Below are 21,766 nucleotides of genomic sequence, written 5' to 3'. Positions count from 1 at the left end.
CAGGGGAATGCAAACAACTTACAGAATTTCTGCATATTTCTCACTCCTTTTATTTTTCCTGGCTAAACAGAAAGCTGACTAGCATGTAAAAGGAAGAGCCACAGGCAGAATTCAGATTCCTTAATAGGGGTTGTATAAGGGGTAATGGGGCCTCTGACAATAATGAGGACTTGTGTGCACCTTGAAGTTACAGTGCTTGTGGGTTCCCTTCAAGATTTTGGTTCTGTGAAGGAAAATGTGTGAAAGAAACAAGCTGAAGCTGGACTAACCCTACTTATAAACTGTACTCTTCATTTAAAATTACTGTCTGGAGGTGGAAGATGGGGAGAGAGGAAAGTGAGAAAGCATCAAAGCAGCTTGTTAATCTAGCACTATCAAAATTTGTAGAAAGAAAGAAAGGAAGAAAGTTGCAGGATAATTTTAAGTTGTTTGCAAGAAAAGAACAAACCTTTCAAAGCAAAGCAAAGCATGTTTTAACTTCTCAGTTGCTAGAGCCCTTTCTCTGCCCAGTTGTTTCAAGGGGAAGCTGTAGGTAATATTTTATCCACTGTGTCGCCTGCTATTGACATTAGAAAACTGAATTCTGAAGTGAAATTGAAGTGAAAGTCACTTGCATTTTTTTTCATAAGGTCTTTCTGGAGGCTGATTTCTGGAAGCTGTAAGCTCACAAGCTATCTTTTTAACGGAGCCAAAATAAATAAGGAAATCTTACAAATGTTTTCATCAGGTAACTTGATAGTCTTGGCAGCTCTGTGGTCTGGAGGGTAGGAGCCATTCCTGGAATGCCTGGTGGCTGAGAGAGAGTCTCTATGTTCTGCCCTGTCAAACAGTGTGGAGGATGTACGTTCTGCTTCTGGTTACTCCACCCCATTCTTTATTTGTTTCCACTACAGTATTCTGCAATATACATATAGTTATACGTTCTACCTGTACAGGTACATGTTCTACATGCATGTGTATATATATGTATATTCGTGTAGGTATATGTATGTATAGATATACAGTATATTTTATAGCTTTTATGAACAACAAATCACGTAACAAGAGTTGACAAGATTGTTGGTTGTATTCGAAAAAGTATTACAATATTGATGAAACTACTTAAATTTTCCTTTTCTATTTATATTTTTAAAAAATCTAAGACTTCCCTTGAGACTTATAGACTTTTTCCCATGCTGGTATTTCATGAGGAAAAAAATCCAGCTGTTTTGTGATGCTGCAGCAGCTTGTGTTTTTAGCTGCTGCAGATGACTGGCGTTGCATCTTGTAATTATTGACATTGTGAAGCCAAAGCAAATGGACTCACTCCTAGGTCTTTGCTACATTTGAATCAACGCACTATAATCAAGGCTTATAAACTACAAGACCAAAAGGAAACTCATGATAGTATTTTTCATATATAAGAATTCAGTGCTTCTTAGAACAAGAAACTGTATACTTTGATTTCTTTCCAACAGAAATAAAAGTGATCTCTGTTTTGATGGATTGCAAATTGTTACAGGGACCAGTCAAAGCCATCTTTTTTTCTCTTACAGCAAGCAATACAAACTTGAACTTCACAAAAAGTGAAACAACTCCATCACAAAACACCAGTCTTTAGAAAGCAAATTAATATCTTCTGCCATTAAAATGTATCAGAATTATATTTGCTACCAAACTAAATTGAAAATTTATTTCAGCTTCCGTGATCCTGCAGAGATTGTGGCACAGTGATTTCTGTGCTTTATTTCTGACATACAAGTGGCAGGGAGACAGATGAATGCAGCATCTCTCTTTTTGTGACATAATCCATACATTATTAATTTTTGTTGTTGTTGCTCTAAAGCTGTGAAACAGATGCTGTTCTGAACTGAAAATCACCGTTCCGATATGAACAGACACAGTCCCTGAGCTACCCAGTCAACTAATTAATGCTGCATAATTTAATAAAGGATGGTAATTACTCAGTTTTCCCCATCTTGTTCCCCTCCCTGCTAATGATAACATTATCGAGCTTAGGCAGGGGGTAGCGAGCCTGCATGTGTGTGAGTGTGTGTGTGTGTGGGTAGGGAGATAATTTACAGTGAAAGAGGATGAGTAAGCAGATGAAGCAGGAAATGGTTCAGTCCAGGAACACGCTTCTAAAATCTTTGAATTTCTTATTTAGGGGAGGATCTGCAGAATGGCAAAGTGTTAAGGAGAATAATAACGATGAAAGAATCATTAAGAGAGGTGGAGGGAAAACAGAGAAAAAATGTTAATCTTCTGTGCATTTATTTGCCAAATATAGCTTTACATTTCAATTTTCTTCAAAACTAGTTTAGAAGGCAAATGTGCTTGTGGACAGAAAGGGAAAGTCTCCTCCGCAGGCTTTTTCCTCTCTCCAATTTTTACCTCTGAGTGAGCAATGGATACACAGGATCAATCTCAGCAGCAGAAAGTTCCTTTAGGCATTCTTAGTAGTCCCACCATATGGTGCAATTTTTTCCTCATTCAAAGGAAGATGCCAAAAGGTGCTGCAAGCAGCAATACATTAATCCAAACTTCTGAAAACTCAGCCTGGCACATAAATTCTCTTTCACATAAAACATCTCAAAGGAGTCCTAGCACACCTGCATATTCTCTGCCCAACTAAGAGATTATTTAATTCATTACAATCTAGTCAAATAAATTCTACATTTTTGACTCTTTTCGTTTGGATGATGCTCAAAGACTTCTCAGAATTAAAAAAAAATTAAAGTAAAAAGATACTAAACAGCTGCAAGCTACATAGCAAATGCACTGCTGGCAAAATTTTATAAGTAGAAGAATACGGAAAGGTTTTTCTGAGTTAATAAGTTTCACTCATTTAAAATACACTTTCCATGCATTATCATCCTAGAATCTGAAATGCTGTAATATTTGTTTTAATTTCTGAACTTTTAACTTGATTTGGAGCCTAAATGACTTATTGAGGAAAAATTGTTAGAGTATTTAGTAGAATTTATTTATTACTCATTTGTAGAACTTTTCAAACAATACTTTCTATTGATAAACTTCAGAGGACTCTTTAAGTAGCAAATTTAAATATAAGAAATGACATGCAAAACTTTATTTTTTTCTTAAGTTTTCTGTAGATATAAAATATATTTTCAGACCACAAAATAGATGGAAACATCAACGAAACTGGTTTCAGTTGGGAGCCTGTAAACCTAAGTTCATATAGACTAACCGCTCACATTCAGCCTAATACTGAATGCACTTAACTGCCTTCACAAGGAGGAATGAAGAGACTATAAAGGATACTTCAACAGGCAAAAATTCAGTGTCTTCTCCTACCGCAACAGGTTTTTAAAGGCTGTCTCCTGGGCCTCAATGGGAATTTACATTCCCATTGATTGTGCTCTTCTCTCCAAACACTAGACTGTCATAAAACACTTACTTTCAGAAATGAAAATTCTTCTCTACTTCTTGTTTACATGGATATGCCTGTCAGATTGACCCAAGGTAGAGTCTGTGAAACTTTTTTTTTTCCCTATTCCTTTTTCTCCTGATTCTAAAAAATAAGGCAGTGATGGCCGTGCAATAACTACTCCAAATTAGCTGTCCCATATCTAACATGGAAAAGAGAAAAGAGACATTCAGATGTTTCTTCTTCCTGATTGTCAAACCAGTGCAAGGAAAGGATAAAGGATATCTATCCACATTCTGCAACCAGGGAAAGGTAAAGAAAGACACAAGAAAAACAGAGATTTCCCTCTTAATCTTATTTCCTATTGCTCATGTTATCCCTCTTCTGATGGGACAGGCAAGGAACAGCAATGGTGTTTAAAATATCTTCTCCTTAGCATCCATTGTATGCACTATACCATGAATCAAAACTTCACAGCTCTGTTTCTTTAAACCAATCTCTTGAGCCCATAAATGCTTGGAATACCATACTAACGCAAATCACACTTTAGTTCCTTATGGCTAGGAAAACAGAATTTCATTTAAAAAACAAATAGCTAAAAAGCATGTGGCAAATTTCCATGCAGATTCTGATGAAGATTTGTTCTGCAGTGTTTCAGAAATGAAATATATTTAAATGTAACTAATAACTGATATCTTTAGTCTAAAGTGATTCAGAGTCTTTATCTGTCAGTCATTCTGGATGTGACAGTAAACTAAACAGCATTAGACTAAACAGAGATATTAATGAATTTACAAGCATGACCATGAGGAATATTAAACTTAATACTAATTAATATTTTAAGCTGAAAGAGGAGAGATTAATATTAAATATTAGGAAGATATGTTTTACTGTGAGGGTGGTGAGGCACTGGAACAGGGTGCCCAGAGAAGCCACAGAAGCCCCAACCCTGGCAGTGTTCAAGGCCATGCTGGATGAGACTTTGAGCAACCTGATCTAGTGGAAGGTCTCTCTGGCCATGGCAGGGGGGTTGGAATTATATGATATTTAAGGTCCCTTCCAACCCAAACCATTCTTTGATTCTATGAATATAAGTTTAAATCACCCCATGCTTCAGGAACAACCCGGGAAGGGAACAGGTTAAAGCTTTTGACAACAGAATTAAAACTGTTTAAGCCAAGATGCGAAGTTCTTAAAAGCACTCCAGTTTCACCAGAAGGTTTAACTTCCCTTGTCACTGGGTGGTCATTAGAAACATGATAGCTGAAATATGCATATAATAGTTGTCTCAAACAAGGAGAATCTGAAAGAGGAGATACAAAGAGAAGTCTGAAAGCAGGCAAAAAAATCCTGGCTGCAGAAGATGAATAGCTCTTTAAAAATGAGTAATGCCAATTTCCAATGACTTGGCTAAAGGGAACTAAGTATACACACAGAAGAAAAGATGAGAATCCCTTTAAATCTTCTAAGGAATTAAATTCATTAAGTGTCGAGTTGGCTGTCCTGCCAGCAACCAGGGAAGACCATGACTAGGCTTAGACCATGGCTTTCTTTTCATTACAAGAGCCACTCTGGACTGTTTAGCAGCGTATGCATACATACACTGAACTATAAACACCTGCTTCATAACAGTCAATTATACTCAAGCAAATATTCTTAGCAGAGAAGGCTGTCTGAAATCCTTCAAGGAAAAAAAACATAACCAGAAGTCCCACCTCACAATCCCATTAATTTAGGAAAAAACATTTTCAAAACAATATATCCCTTTTATTTTACTGTAACCTTGTCATGACAATACTAGAATACAGTCTGATTCTACTAGCTATGAGCAGAGCAGGCTTGAGGCATGAGTATGAGTGTTGAGTATGCAATATTGTGACAGGACCATTTGGGTATATATTAAACATTATGTCCATCTGTCATGTTGTATATAGATAACACCAAGAACAAAATAAAATATTTCAAAAATACATTCGGTTTCAAGTCATGTTTATTTTGCATGAAACTTAATGCGTGTTTAATTTGAAATCTAACATTAAAACTCTGTCAAAAATGTTTGGATGCACTGAAACAGTGAAACAAAGAAACCCAAGGTATTTTATTATAAAAATGTGAAAATAGCATGTCTTGAAAGTATTGGAACTTATTTTCTTCTTCTTCTTCAGAAAGGAAGTATCAGGGAAGCAGACACATTTATTGACAATCCACACTTTACTATCAAGCTGTCTCTGGCAAGCTATAGTATGAAGGTTTTTTTGGTTTATTTTTTGCCTCGGCCAGTATCAAACATAAGCTAGAGGAATGCAACTGTGCTACTAAACTAGATTGATCAACTTAGATTTCTCATCTTTCTCTCTTAAAGCCTACAAATGCATCTCTGTGTTAGCATCCACTAGTGTATGCAAATATCTGACCCAGTGCCTCCAAACGATTTCCAGGAAAGAGAAAAATTGTCCTCCTTCTAAATTTCCAGTAGTGTCATTTGTGCTTTGTCTGGTTACAGTTTCTTCCCCTCAGGCTTGCTGACTTAAACCTTCACTGAAAAAGTGCCATGTTCCATTCCTAATGTGTGTTAATAATTAAAGATAATTTCTTAATTTCTTCCTTAGTATTTTTACAGCATCTCACTCTCTCACTAGGTTAATTGGTACTTTAAAGTAATAAATGTAAATTTTAAACAAGGTTGGACAGCAACAACAGTACAAAATGAAGCAATGCAATAGCAACAACAGCAATCAAAAATAAAGATAATAACATCCATACAACTAGAATCTTCTTGGGGATAGAAATGTTATAACAGCTCAAACCCAGTACTAGAGTTTGTTATGCTGCTAAATTAGTCTCCACTAGGCAAGACATTTATTAACAGAAATAAATAACTATATCTTGACCTAAGAAGGCAGATGAAATGTCTGTAGACTGGAGTAGAGTTTTCATAAACTTTGTATTCTTGAGGCAGAAATCTTTCTCCAGTTTTATTGCAAGTGAATCTCTGATGTTACCTTATAAAACTGCAAACGTAAAATGCAATTTACAAGTTGCTTCATGGTTACAAATTAATGTCATATGTTGATAGTCATTTGATAGCTCTGAATGAGCAATAAGAAAATGTTTCAATGAAACAAAGCATCACTATTTCATATTGAGTCTGAATAGTGAAAAGCCTCTTATAACAAGTAGAGAACGTATTAAAGTAGTAAATAGGGTGTTATATCTCAAATATTCATGAACTAAGTCTTGCAGAGCTAAACTCTATTCAGTCCACAGCAACCAACATTGCATGGTGAAGTCTTCCTAAGACTTAGAAGACAGCCTAGCTTTTTCAGTAATTGTGTGTGTATTTTGTTGCAGGCTATAGCTCATTTTTAATATGAAACCATTACAGGAGGAAATAGTTCAGTCTAATAGTAAGACTTGTTTTGATAGCACATAATGGTTATGAATATTATTGCTTATGAATAACACAGCAGGAAAATACAGAGAATCTGGTCATAATAGCTAGTAGAAGATGACAGACTGGCTACTTCTGCTGCTCAGTTTGTCTCTCCATATCAATTGCCATTATAATTCCTACCAATCTACCATCTTATGTTCTGATTTACACCCAACTGCTAAATACTTCTGTACTATACTCATGAATTACCAGTTAACATTTTCTTAGCATGAAGCTACTTATTATGAATATTATGGCAATGTTATAATATGAGGGGTTTTATTAAAAAATAGATAAAAATATTATATTACTAGGAGGCCAGGTGCTGTGTGATTCAGTGAGCAAGTGCGTTCAAAAGTAGCATGATACATTTTTATTCTACTGTGCTTTTAGAAGAATTTTACTGTGATCCTAGCATTCCATACTGCTTTATTGTGCATAAATATATCCTGTGTCTTCTATCCTAAGAGGCAGATGCGTGGCATTTCTTCAGTTCTTGAAATGGAGGATGACACACAATATTTCATCTCATTTACTCAAAGAAAGTGGAGAAGTGGGAAAAGAAGTTGCTATGAACTTCAAATATCTTCCAGTGACAAATTACTTCAGATCCCCTTAGGAGCTATTAATAGCCACTGCTGCAATTTCGGCTTTTCCCAAGTAAGGGAAAACATTGTAAATGAACTAGTGCAGTGGGTGGTGAGTAACTCCTTGGCACATCTCTTGCATTAGTCATCATTATTTTATGCAATTATTTGTAAAGAAAGTGTGCAACAGCAAAGATTACTTTTCAGTTCCTTAAAGCCCACCTGATTGCACTTCATTTTCCTTATCAATTCTTGTGAGTAATATATATTTTATTGTTTTTCTGCAAGTTTTGAGCATCTGACCTGGAGACTAAAATTATAATAACAGTTCGCAGCGCAAAGTCAACCTGAGCTTTGATTGGGTGGGGAGAGGAAAATCTGTGCCTTTACTCCTGAGATGACTCAGAACTAGTGTAAGATAGAAGCTGAGTCTCAGATAGTTGCATGAGAGTTGCTTCATGAGCTCAAGGAGTCCTAGTCAATCTTCCTCATTTTATCTAGCATTTTACTCTTTTCAAAGTTCAGTTTGCACTTGAGGCTAGAGAGGAAACTGCAAAAGAAACCAGAATGATTGCTAGCAAAGCAAAAGTGGCATTAGGACAGATACTCCACCAGTCAACAGATATTGTTCTATATGGAAGGATATTTCCCCGTAGGTTTCCTCCTGCTAGTTTGTTTATTAAAAATAGTGATAATTTTCAATTTGATCCATACAGAACGTCAGCAGTAAGAACACTTAAAGTAAAGCATATTGTCAGCAAGGTCCATATTAACAGGTGTAACTTCTGAAAATGAAATAGTCATGCTCTTTCTTAAAACCTCACATGTTAAGTGAGGCAGCTGTCATTACTGTGGCATTTCAGAGCTTTTCCTGAGGCAAAACCTCTTGCAAATGCAGTAGTAATTTTATTTGGTTATGGACAGAATTAGAAAATGCTCAGTTGCAGACAACAAAAAATTGAGCAAAATGCTGAGAAAGCATCAACCTGTTTTCCTGGCATGTTCAGAAAGGTCATGGAAAGGCCCTTCCACAGGTGGTGTTTTTGTGAAGAAAACTCACTGATAGAAAAGAGTGGAAGTGATTAATAGTGTCTCTTGTTTTGTCTGTGAACATCCTGTTTTCGCAGAATTTGTGTGTGCATTTTGAGGAGCAGAACACAAAAGAAATTAGCTGTCTTGAAGCACAGTTATGCCTTGTAAAGCCTTCCTGGAATATCATGTCTGTCAGTAAAGAAAATATCCATGACAAAAACTGTCAATCAAATCAACAGCTCTGTTTACAGTGAGATAAGCTGTATTTGTTAGGCATGTGTCAGAAGAGGTTTATTATGTCACCTTATCTAAGATGTGGTATCCAAGATGACTGCCCAAAGACAGCAGATATTATAAAGGATCTGTTATCCATCTTAAGTTTTCTGGAACAGTAGCTGGCAGACAGCTGAGATGCTCTATGGGACAAAAACCTATAAGACAAACCTGTATTTATGACAAAGAATCCCACACAAAGAGTCTCACTGTTTGACTGTGAAAGCTTCCTACTCTCTGATAAATGAGTCTGTTTTGTCCAGGATTCTCTACTTGATAGATCAGTTTCTAGTCCTACCTATGCTCAGTTAGAATTCAGATGATATCCTTCTCCCAAAGAGCCTCACAACTGCACATTCTAACATGATCATGTTAATTTATAGTAGTCTGCATGTTGAAATCCCCTTCCCCTTCCCCTTCCCCATTTCTATCCTCTGCTCTTTTTTCAGCTGGATATTTCATCACACACATTTTAGTTTCCTGCTTTAATCTCAGCTGGAAGATTATTGAATGATCAGTGAGGTAGAAATCATCATCCAACATCTGAAATCTTTCATTTACATCAATGACCTTTTACTGCTACAGAGTTTAGTCTAAGGAGGAGTCACAAGAGTATGAAGGGGATCTAAAATGCTTAGTTATGAAGTCAAATCTACCCTTTTCATTGCATATGTAGTTAATTTGAAACTTATTCTCTTTTAATCAAGTAGTCCTTCATGGAATTTTTATTCCCTTTATATCACTGATATAAGGCAGAACGAGCATGGTGTGAGAGGCCTGGGTCTTATGACAAATTTTCAGACACAAACCACAAGAAAAAAAATCCAGTAGGAAATAGTTGGGGAACATTGCCTTGGAAATCTGATGGTGAGGATCAATATATGCCTGGAAAATGTAAAGGTGAGAATCAGCTTGTAAGACATTTGAAAAATTTCTGTGATGCTGCAGTGATACTCTGAACTGAAAGAACAGGAGTGAAAAAGTTTCAGGAAAAATGGAAGGTACCACAGAGATTATCTTACAAAAAAAATATTCACTGAGATGCACTTAAGGAATATGCCAGTCTGCTCCATATATTTTGGTGAAAGTGCAGCTTTTGGAAGGATGGTACAGTAAGTTTCAGAGATGGAAATAAAAAGAGGTAGACAAACAAAGGCAATGAAAGGCAGAGCTATGAAGAGCATGATGCGAGGGCTTCAACTGTGTCTTCTGGAAGGTATATTTTCAACTTTAAGTAAACCACATGGTTTCTTTTTATATCTGCTAGAGAGAGACATATTCTTCTAAACAGTGATTCAAACTGCCACTTCAATGCCTGTTGTAGAAAGGATGTAGTCATCTGTTAGAGCTGCCTATCCCTATTGACTAGAGAACCTGGATGAAGCAGTTAGAGAAACACATCATTTTTAGATGGTAGAATGTTAGAAAGTAAAAAAAAAGCAAACCCAAAAGAGGCATACACTAGACCTGCTGTCTTTCATATTCAGTCAGTTCCCTTTTTAAGATGGGTAGTTTTTCATTAGGATAAGAACATGCTTTCTTGGTAGGTTAAATGCATTCAGGCTGCTCGTGTACTGATGGAGAATATCTACTAGCAACAGGAAAATAAGATGAAAGAATTGAGATGAAAGGCTGTACATGGAGAAAAATAGAAACTTTTTTAAAATATAAATTAATTCAAAAACAATGGCTGAGTTACTTTTAAAGCATGATTTTTTCTTGCAAGTTACCTACAACTTATTACATAGCATTTCCTTTTACAATTATATCCATTTATTCTTTGGTTGTAGAGGTTTGTCTGTCAGCAGGTGGTCACTTAGTGCAAAGAAGGGGAATTTCTGTAATGACTGATATGTTTTGGATTGATGTACATGAAGTCAGAAAGCTGTGAAAAATTGTAATGAAATCTGGCTTAGAGCATCAAAACTGTTGTATCAGTTGCCTAACTTAATTTAGATTCTTTTTAGTACTTGAATTTCTAGGTGGAATGAGGAGTGCTGAGACACAGTGAGATTTTTCCTCTTAGTAAAGGACCTGAAAGACAGCAATACATGAAAGTAATATTACTCCTGTATACCCTTTCTACATGGTATTGCTGTCCTCAGACAGATGTCTGACCATGCCTTTACTACTAAATAATGGACATGGGTCCATTTCCTAAATGTCTACATGAAAAAGAAAAAAAATTGAAACCATGTAAAACTGAGGGACTAGCCCTTTGTGCTAATGAGTTTCATATCAAAAATACTGAAATTACTTCCTGAAATTACACTTCCAATCATGTTAGAGTTCTTATCATTATGGAGATACTAAAAGTCCTGCAAGATTCAGTCTTCTGCATGTCATGCATGTGTGTGATCTCGTCTTTCTTGCAAGCTTCAGAAGGTACAAGAACACATGAAATTTCCACAAGCCACAGAAAACTAGGAGGTGGAATAAGTCTTCAAAAAGCAAAAGATTGTTTCAAAGAGAAAAGTAATAATCAGAAGTAACGGTAGGTTAGGTTTAGGTTGGATATTAGGAAAAGAACAGACTATACTCTGAGGATAATTACAACCTGAACAGGGTGCCCAGGGAGGAGCATGGTAAACATTCATGGAAAGTACAGGGAGTGCCTGTGGAGAGTTTTCTCTCTTGTCTTTTTTTTAAAGAATAAATTATGTAAGGTTTTCCCGAGAATAGCTTGAAGACAGTTGTACCAGCTGTGGGTAAGAAGTTGAATTAGATTGACCTCTCAAGGTCTTGCTGAGTTCCATATTATACAGTTTTATGACATCCAAAGTATTTGTTAGCACACTTCTGAAAATCTGAGTTAGCATCCATGACAGTTAACACATACATAGTTATTTCCATGTTGAGGTTGAATAGATTACAAGTCATTTACTGCAAACGCAGAGATATAAATATATGCTTGCCTATAGAGAAAACTGAAACTCCCACTATTTGTAAGGAAATGCTACTTTTATCAGAAACTATCAAAAGACTCTGCATATTTCTATTAAAAAAGATGCCTCCTATTCTGAAAGCATTTAGACATCATGACGCATATATATTATGAACCACAGGAAAATGGAGACAAGGAATTTTGGAATTCTCTTCCATGCAGCAAACTTCTAAGAGTAGGCTGATAAAACCCCTTTTTACTTACCTGAGTGGATCTCCTCATTTGTGTACAGGGAAATGCATTTGATCCTAAGAAATGGCTAAGAAGGAAACTCAGAAATGTGCAGGCTTAGAGGTGACTGATGCCCAAACAAGAAGTTGCAATGTGGTATATAGATCTTGATGCTGAGGGAAGTCTTGCTTGGATTCTATGATGTTTCAGATGCAGTGGCTAACCTTTCCGTTTGCGTGTCTCTCCACTTCTGAAGTACTATGACATTGCAGAGCCTGGACACATATTTGCTGTATCTTTTCACAGTAGATACGAAGACAAAGGTAATGTTCTGGTGATAAGGGAGACCAAGAAAGTCAGTTACCTGCAGACCATTCTGATCTCTGCCTTGCCAGTATTTTACCCCATAGCTGTTCAACTTTTTTCTGAATTTTGTCTTCATCTTATTTCATCTATTGTACAAAATGTAACGTGAAACGGTAATAACATTATTTTAATTTGCGGAGAAAAATGAGAGAGAAAATTGACTTTTAATGGAGTTAGTTTGGAAATGACTATGATAACTTTTTATTCCAAAACAGTTTCTATAACTGTTTTCATTATAAACTAATGAAAATTAAATTGTATTTATTCATGTGGCTGTATTTTTTTTTATTATGGCAGTCTGTAACATTTTTCTTTCTATCTGCTAAAAAATTGCATGTGGCACTAGAAGTCAAAGCTAGTTTCTACATCTTCTAATCTGGGACACAATTTCATTTAGTTCAACTACATGGAGTACTCTATATCACTTCCCAGTGAGTGTGTAACTTTATTGAGTTAGTTCTGTAAGGTCCAATAGACACTCATACGATGGTTATACATGGATATTTGGCTTCAGTTCAGAAAGCATTAAGACAGCATTGTGAATGAGAGTTCTGAAAGCCTTCCCAAAGCTGATATAACTGATAATTTCTTGCAGCATGAGAAATTCTACTTCATCAGCTACCGCCTCGTTTCACATGCTGAAATGCCAGGGCTTTTAATTCTGTCCTTCTCACTAAGAGTCAACAGCAAGTGGAGTGTCAAGGAAAGAAAATAGGGTGTCAGCAAGGGCAAGCTGGCAACACAAAGAAAGACTATTAGCAAATGTGCAAATATGCAGTTGTTAATGTCAGAGATGTAATGAAGCCAGAAGACTGACTGGATTGCTATGTTTTGCAGTAAAGAAGTGAAGAGGTGATGTGTCAGGCATGAGTAGCCCTTTTCCGTTACAGAGGACTCTTCACATTTTCTGATAATACCCAAGTTTTCTAAAAGAGCATGAATGTATTGCTTGGGTGGATTTTCAGTTTCATTTTTTAAAACCTCATTTAGTAAGCACTATAACTTGAAGATAAACTCAAAAAGGTCTACGTTGAATTGTAAGCACTGATACATATATTTCATGAACTTCTCTCATATTCTGTCTTTGTTTGATATGGTAGTTGGAATTACATCATTTTACAAAATTACTCTTACTGTGATTCCTCTTTGGAGTAGGTGGGACTGCTGAGTTGTTTTGAATCTTTTATTGAAATGATAATCAGAATTTTAGAGTTGATGGAACAACATTAATAATTTGCAACTCTCAGAATTTCCTCTTATTATTTGTATATCTTTTTTTTGTACCTATGTGAATTGTACCTAGCAGATGATTAATACATTTTAAAATAGGTTTTAAAAGAAAGGTAATAAAAATTGCTTAGATGTAGAAAAGTGCTAAAATAACTTATAATTCAGTGTATACTTCCTTTAAGAGATTTGATCATATCTCTCCAGTAGAAATTATGTTCTACAACATATGTAGCATTTAAAAAAATTATGAATCAAAACATGCCTTTTACTTGCATTGTTTCAGCAAAATGTAGGATCATATTTCACAACTAACTCAATTAACTTCAGAGAACAATGGTTTTGAAAGCCTTGTCTGATGCTTTTCATAAAGGATGTACCTAAAAGAAGCATTTTATTCTGTTATCAGATAGCTTTTTTAAGAGAATTTTTGCATGAAGGCTACATTCACTGTGCTTCACTCTTCATCTAGATAGTTTACTAGGTAAGAACGTGTTGCATGCACAGGGAAGCAGCAAATATATTCTTTAAAGAATTTCAATATGTTACAGCTTGCTTAGTATTGTTTTGCTGGAAACAAACACATACCACAGGTCCAAAAAAAATCAGTGTTTATCATAATTCTTTAAATACCAATAGGCATCTATTGTTGTTATAGTAAAACCAAGTTACTATTTTTGGTTTTGTTTATCATTAAAGAAAATATCAGCAGAAATGAGAATACAATATCCATGTTTCATCATTGTCTTTAAGGCAAACAAATCTTTCTGCAGCTGTTGGGGGTGTTTGATGGCAAGGATAACACATTAAGTCTTGATCTGTAAAAGTTAATTTGTCTGCACACAGACAGTCAGTCTGTCTGTGTGTGACCAGCTACAAGACTGGACTTTAGTTTTTATGACTTACAACCACTGGTTTTATACTTCTGTATGCAATCTTTGCCTGTGGAGAACTTAATGAACATTTCTTTACCTAGTTTTATGTTCTTTGTTTGTTTCTATTAAAAACATTATTTCTAGGGGCAAACAAAGGCACGACAGTTGTATATGGCCAACTAACCTGCTCCCAACAAGATAAACACCAGTGCAGTGCTACTGTTAGGCAAAAACTTCAGTCAGTTTTCTAGCTTTTATCTTTGTATCCTGGTTATTCTTACATGCTCTTTGCTCGCTCATTTATGTTCAAGTTTTCATTTGGTCCTAAATTTTTAAAATTCTACCTTGTATTCCTTTGCTCAAAAGCCTGGAGTTGAGGGTGCTTTCCAGAGGCCACCAGTTTTAATATCACAGTGATTTGTTGAGTGATTTTTAGAAAATGTTTCTCTCAATAACAAAGGCAAGAATTTTTTGGTTTATAGATCTGCATGTAGTCACAGGAATGAAAAAGTTGAGGTCCTGTAATGCCTGTGTTGCTTACAGGCTTTGAATCACGACATGTAATCACATACTACATGTGGCAATCTGAACACAAGACTTCTTATTCTCTTTCCACCCTCCTCTTTAGTTAGATTGCAGCTGTAACTGTCCTGGGATAAGACACGAGAAGATCCACCAGTGGGTGCTTGGGAAAAGAACAAAAGAGTAGGAAAAGTGCACTTCTTCACATGTATTCTCAGTGATAATATGAGTGATGAGTACTGATAAGGGTTATAGTCATTTTCAGTAGTAGTTCATTTGCTGTCTAATAATTTTTAATGTTTTTTGCTTTTAAAGATCCTTTTATAATGCAATTTGGCCTTCACCATATCCTGTGGAAAGATCTTCACATATCTGTTTATGTACAATTCCTTTTCATTTTAGATCTCTTCTTTCTTCCCTTTCTAAAAATGCACTCATGATTTCATATATCTTTTTCATAATACTCCTGTTTTATCTGTTATCCAGCTCATAAATCCTACTGTATTTAGTTCTCCTTGTACTGAAATAGTTTCATGCTTCTAAGTATTTATTTCTTCCTTCTCTGTAATGTTCTTAATTATTCTATATTTTCTTCATACAGGGATGACCAAAATAATCTACCCAACATTCAATATGGATTTTCACAGAATTAGTCATTTTCTATATCTCTCACAACCATTTGAGCACAAAATGTGTGTTTGTAACTTTGTTGAGCAGCGTGATGATGAACTGTCCTCAGCAGCTCCAAAATCTCTTTCCTGAGCAGCAGGAACCAGTTTGGTGTCCATCAGGTTATATGTGCAGGCAGGATGTTTTTTCTATATATGTTATTTGCATTTCTTCACATTCCTGTCAAAGAAATCAACAGGCATCTGCACAGTAGTCAGTCTTTCTGTTATATCATTACTTTATTCCTTGCATACCTACCAAGTTTATTTCCTTTGTGTGCCTGACCAGCAGATGCACTGACTTCAGTTGTAACTGTCTTAAGCTGTAAAAAATTTACTTGTCTGAGAACATTTGCTTCTGAATCCGCTGGATTGTTTGTTTGTCCCCTATCAAAGACAAAACCTATCCCTCTCTTTCTAGCAGTGTACATCCCCTGCAGCACCTTTTTCTTTTTGAGCTGAACTCCGTTATTGCTTGTAACACTGCATCTTGCTAGCTGCTTTGTCAGTTTGCCTGGGGCATATCAAACTCATTACAGCATGTTAATAAATGCTCTCTCCAGTTCTGTAATATATGATGAAATGTATGGGTCTTTGCAGTGCATCTGCCATCAGTTCTGCATTTCAAAAGCTGTACTTTCTTTTAAGAAAGTAGAATTAGATTTTCACTAGCATTTTTTGGCAATTATTTGAGCCTAGATTAATCTCATTTAACTTTAGATACCTATCTGAGGTACCTATAATAAGAATAGAGTAGCTGTCAGTTCACTGTGAAACCAACACAGAGGAAATATATATAAGATGATTCATTCCATCTAACAGTTGCCTTATCGTCTCAGAAATGCCCATCTTTCCCCAGCTGAGACCCCATACACAGAAACTCAAAGAGCTGTGCTGGTAATTTAGATATTCCAGTTACATGCTGATGTTAGATGAATTAATTCCAGGCCGGGAGACTCTAAAACCCGAATTCTTCAGAGCCACAGATTGCTGAAAATCTTGGTCTTCAATAAAGAAAAAAGAAAGGTTACTAAACTTCCTGCTTTATTAAATCAGAAAAGGTATAAAATTTTCTCATAAAGATCTTGACAAAGATTAGTAATTTCTTTTGTAAGCTGCTTCTACAACAGTTTTTGTTGCCAGTACCTCCGGTCAAGACAAATACATGCAAGTATAATTATGTTTATAGTGGATATAAGAATACAAAGGGAATTCACATGCCACATATTTCTAGAATATTTTTAAAAAGATGAGGAATAATTATTTTGCTATTTTATTAGCCTACTAAAAGTTGCCCTTCTCACCTGACAACTATTGAACAGAAATTTAAGGGGCAATTGGGAGGGAACAGCATGATTTTCTAGAATGCTTCCTTCAACAAGCTGAGAAAATTGAGTAATCCTACTGAATGGAACAACAAAGGGATTTTTTTTTATTCCAAGTGCATATGAATATTCTGTAAGGTGCTTATGTATGTGTAACTATATATATAAAATTATTCAAAAGACTACCATGAACTGTCATAAGGGCTGCATCTGCTAGTTGATGATATAGAACTGAGAACATTACCACTCACATACTGTCTAGCCCAGAAAGGTCTGATTCTGTGTTAGTAAAATCTTTTTACCATAGTAGAGGGAAGCTGACAGGAATATGGCCCTTAAAGAACATCTCTTGTGGCCTCAAAGAAAAATAACTGGAAATATCATAAAGGGTACTAGTATTCTGGAGAAATTATTTTCTTTTCTCCATTCTGAATTCTCTGTGCAGACTTGAGACTAAAGGAAATAATAAATAGGTTTTTCCTTGCATTAAAGCAGAAGGAGATTTCATTAAATAGGTAAGCAATTTTTTCCCACCTATTATGTAAAGTGCCGTTGCTGATCTACTGCAAAATTAAGCAATGACTGACTAAAAGTATCTCAGCCCCTCATTACAGAAGGTAATGTGACACCTCTGCCATCGTACCGTTTTCTGATGAGGGAACCATCTCACATCACTTTTGAAACATGAGGCACCTAACCTAGAGGAACAGGTCATAGAATAGAATCATAGAATAGTTTGGGTTGGAAGGGACCTTAAAGATCTAGTTCCAATCCCCCTGCCATGGGCAGGGACACCTCCCATCAGATCAGGCTGACCAAGACCCCATTCAACCTGGCCCTGAACACCTCCAGGTCCTCTAGACCCTTTCTCTACTCAGCAGAGAGATACAGGTACTGTTAAACAAAGTGATTAAAACCACCTAGGACCTCAGTTGCTCTCTGGAGGTGCCAGTCTCACTTCTTCTAATGGTTAACAGCTTAAGGTGGCAATACCCCTGATTAAGAGGAGTAGCCGAAGGTAAATCAAGTGTATCAACATCAAAATCCTCTTTCTTTTCAAAGGAAATGTTTCTGGGAATGCTCTGCTTTCTCCACATGTGTGTAAACACTAGGTATTTGTAGGTGTTTGTAGGTGTTTGTACCATCTAGTCTCTACCTGAATACACAATAGTACAGAAAATCGTAATGCTGTTAAGCTTTATAAGTTTATGTTTTGCGGTACTTATTGTAAGAAGAGTATAAATGTGAAGATCAAAAAGTGTTTTGATCCACTGAAAATGAACAGGATGTTTTATTAGCTTTAAATGAGAGAAGTCAGGTAACAAAGTGGTAACAATGGGCAAGGAGAATACCAAGGTCATCAACATTTTGCCTCAGTCTTCACTAGCAATCTCCCTTCCCACACCTCTCAAGTGGAGGGATTTCAAGGGAGGGACTGGGGGAGTAAAATTCCTCTTACTCTAAGACAAGATCAGGTTTGTGATGACCTGAGGAACATGAACATACATAAGCCCATGGGGCCTGATGGCATGCAACACAGAGTCCTGAGGGAATTGGCTGATGTAGTTGCCAAGCCACTCTCCAGGATAACTGAAAAGTCATGACAGTCAAGAGAAGTCCCTGGTGACTGGAAAAAGAGAAACACTGCACTTATTTTTAACAAATGTAGAAAGGAGGACCGTTGGAGTTACTGACCTGGCAGCCTCACCTCTGTGCCTGGAAAGATCATGGAACAGATCCTCCTGGAAGTTATGCTAAGCCATATGGAGGACAAGGGGCTCATTCGAGAAAACCAGCATGGCTTCACCAGGGACAAGTTCTATCTGACCAACCCACTGGCCTTCTATGAGGGACTGACTGTATCAGTTGACAAGGGAAGAGCTACAGATATCATCTACGTGCCCTTCTGTAAGGCCTTCTGACAGTGTGGGAAAATAACCAGAAAACGGTGGGGAATGAGAACCCTGAAGTTTCCCCGAAGTTCCTATTAAAGCAATTTTTGTGTGATATTAAAGCAAGATGCAGTTGCTGCTCCCAGGAAAGGAAAGTGGATGGAAAAGGTTTCCATGGAAAAGGTTTGTTCTGGCTAGATGATATGTTCTGTCTCATTGAAATGAAGAACAGAGTGCCTCTAGGAGGTAGCACAGCGAATCTCTGTTACTAGGATGTGCATGGAACTGTGAAGATAACTGCATAACTGCTATCAAAGATGTCTGGTAACTGCTGTATAGCAAACATGATGAAACCATGTCCTTTAGCTGAACCTTGCTCATTATAATGTCATGACAATTAGCAAAACACACCTCCATCCCAAGGGCTACTTGCCTCCGCGGGACAACTACTCCCAACTGGATATGCATTCTAAATTTTATTGACCATACCTTTAAACATAAAGTGAGAGATTTTAACACCAGTCAAAAATAAAAGAATGTATTTTTAAAATCACTCAATCTCCACCTACACATATAGAAACCTTATAAAAATGAAACATGTGGGATTAGTCAATGAACAGGACCCTGTCTTCCACTCCATAGGAACAAGTGTTAGGTAAGAAGTTTGTGTTACCCATGCTTATTTACTAATATCACACTAGCTGCAATTGCTAATCAGTATTAATCAGCACTCATCAGTGCTTGGGGGTTTGACTGTTTATCACTCTAAACCTGTTTCCACATTAAGTATCTTACGACCGTTGTGTATACCTATACAAGTTTCTGGAAACTATAATATTTGATATAGGAGATATAAGAGATATAAGGAATTTGTCCCAGTGATGCTGTAAGCACATTCCTGACAAGCTGGTCAAATTCTAAAGAATCCAAGGAGATTCCCCGTTTCCCTTACTCTTACAAAATGTGACAGACAGCATCCCCCACAGCATCCTTCTCTCTAAATTGGAGGGACAGGGATTTGATGGCTGGGCTGTTTGGTGGATGAGTATCCAGAGGATAGCGGTCAATGCCTCATTGTCCGGATGGAGACCAGTGATTAGTGGTGCCTCTCAGGGCTTCATTTAAGGACCAGTAGTGTTTAATATCTTTTTGGCACAGAGAGCAGGATGGAGTGCACCCTCTTCAAGTTTGATCTAATAGAAGATGCTGGCACTCACTGTAGTGGGGGTGGACTAGATGACCTTTAAAGATCCTGCCCAACCCTCGCCATTCTATGATTCTGTAATTCTATGAAGCAGAAGCTGCAGAAACATGCAGAACCACAGGAAATTACCAGCACACACTGTGGTATTAAGAATGTGGAAGAACAGGAGCATTTCAGCCCACCTCTGAAAAGACATAGGCAAAACAGAATGAGTGGCAGATGGAGAGCTTGCTGTTGAATATCATTTAGTGTCTGAAGTTCTAAAAAGAGTCATTCTGTTTCAAATAATCTCCTTTGAATGTACAGAAGATGGACTAGTCAGACCCTAGCATCAGTGTACAACAGCCCTTTTATACTGGCAATACTAGAAATAATTGGTATCTTTTTAGCATCAGGAAAATGGATTCTGCTGAATAGTCACATGCAAAAATGTGTGGGAATCTGTTGCCACAGAGAGTCTTCAACCACTGTGTTTTATAATAGCTAAAGAACCAGGTGGTACAAAGTGATTTTTGCCCAGATCTACTATAAGGGATTTGGCATAGGCTCTACTAGACAGAAGGGAAGGAGGTAAATTTCTTTCTTATTGTTAAGAGCATTTCTTAGACACTAAATAGGGAGACTGAATCCTGAGGCTGCAGAGACTTTATGACTATGCTGGAGTATAACCTACAGAGAGTTCATAGGACATTTCAGCAGTGCATGTGCACATAAACCCAAACTTCATGACAATTCAAATTGTGAGGGAACTGGACTCAGGTGAGACAATACAATTAGAAACATATGCTTGGTTTTAAAAACTGCAGGAACCTTCTGTAGCCAGGAACAGCTGTTGTTATGACTATTTTAAAGAACTAAGCACAGGAAAGGACAAGGGACCTCTATAAAATACGTGACAATAATAAAGGTACAGCCTTAATGAAATTTTCTTCATTTTATTTCATTTGATTAAGGGTGTTGGACTAAGAACCAACATTTAACATTTATTACCTAGGATATGCTTTATATATTTTCTCCTGTTCATTGCTTATAAAGAATATTTAATACAGATGTTTAGTTTTACAAAGCCTTACAGTTAGATCCTAATCATGCCAGTGAATAGAATTTATTTAAAAGCCTTAAGATATTTTCCTATTTGTGTGATTATAGCTAAGAACCACAGGCTAAAATATTTAGTTCTTTCCTGAATGGATTATAAATAAGTGTAATTTTGATTAAATAACTGTCCATTGAATTTTGTATTTTGTTTTCTCAGTTTAATGGATTATATTAGCTGAAAGAGCCCTGAAGGGGTAAAATAAGAGAATTAAGATTTAGGAGACAAAAGAACTCCTTACTACTCCTTACCAGAAATGGGACCTTAATCCAAGATAGTAAAATGTTTCAGATCTCATTAGTATCTAATACATGCAGCAGTAACAGTGTATGACTAGCAAGTGGCACTATGAAACAAACCAGGAACTCTTTGGAGATCCACTCAAATGGTGTGGCTTATGTCACATGCTTAGACTTACTCATAGTCCTTCTCCAAGACCAGAGTGATTATGTTAGAATTGCTTTAGCAGGACACTTTTTCCCTAACTGCATGTCGTCTAGTTGAGTCTAGGCATTTTCTAGGAAGCTGTTAATTGCCCCGGGGCAAAACCATTGGAGAACATATTAAAAATTAAACAATATGGATGGCCATTAATTTGTTCACTACATAGATTTAGCCATAGGTTCCTAACACTGTCAAGGAACTGGAATTGACAGCATGTTTTTATACAAGAGATTTTCTTGCTCAGTTTTCTTTTTGACATCTCTAGGAAATTACACAGAAAAGGAGCCACAAACTCTAGTTTATGCATTCAAAAGCTAGGAAGTGCAAGACAGGGTTC

The sequence above is a fragment of the Phaenicophaeus curvirostris genome, chromosome 1, assembly GCF_032191515.1.
Source record: "Phaenicophaeus curvirostris isolate KB17595 chromosome 1, BPBGC_Pcur_1.0, whole genome shotgun sequence".
NCBI classification, from domain to species: domain Eukaryota; kingdom Metazoa; phylum Chordata; class Aves; order Cuculiformes; family Cuculidae; genus Phaenicophaeus; species Phaenicophaeus curvirostris.
Note: the sequence above shows the minus strand (reverse complement) of the source record.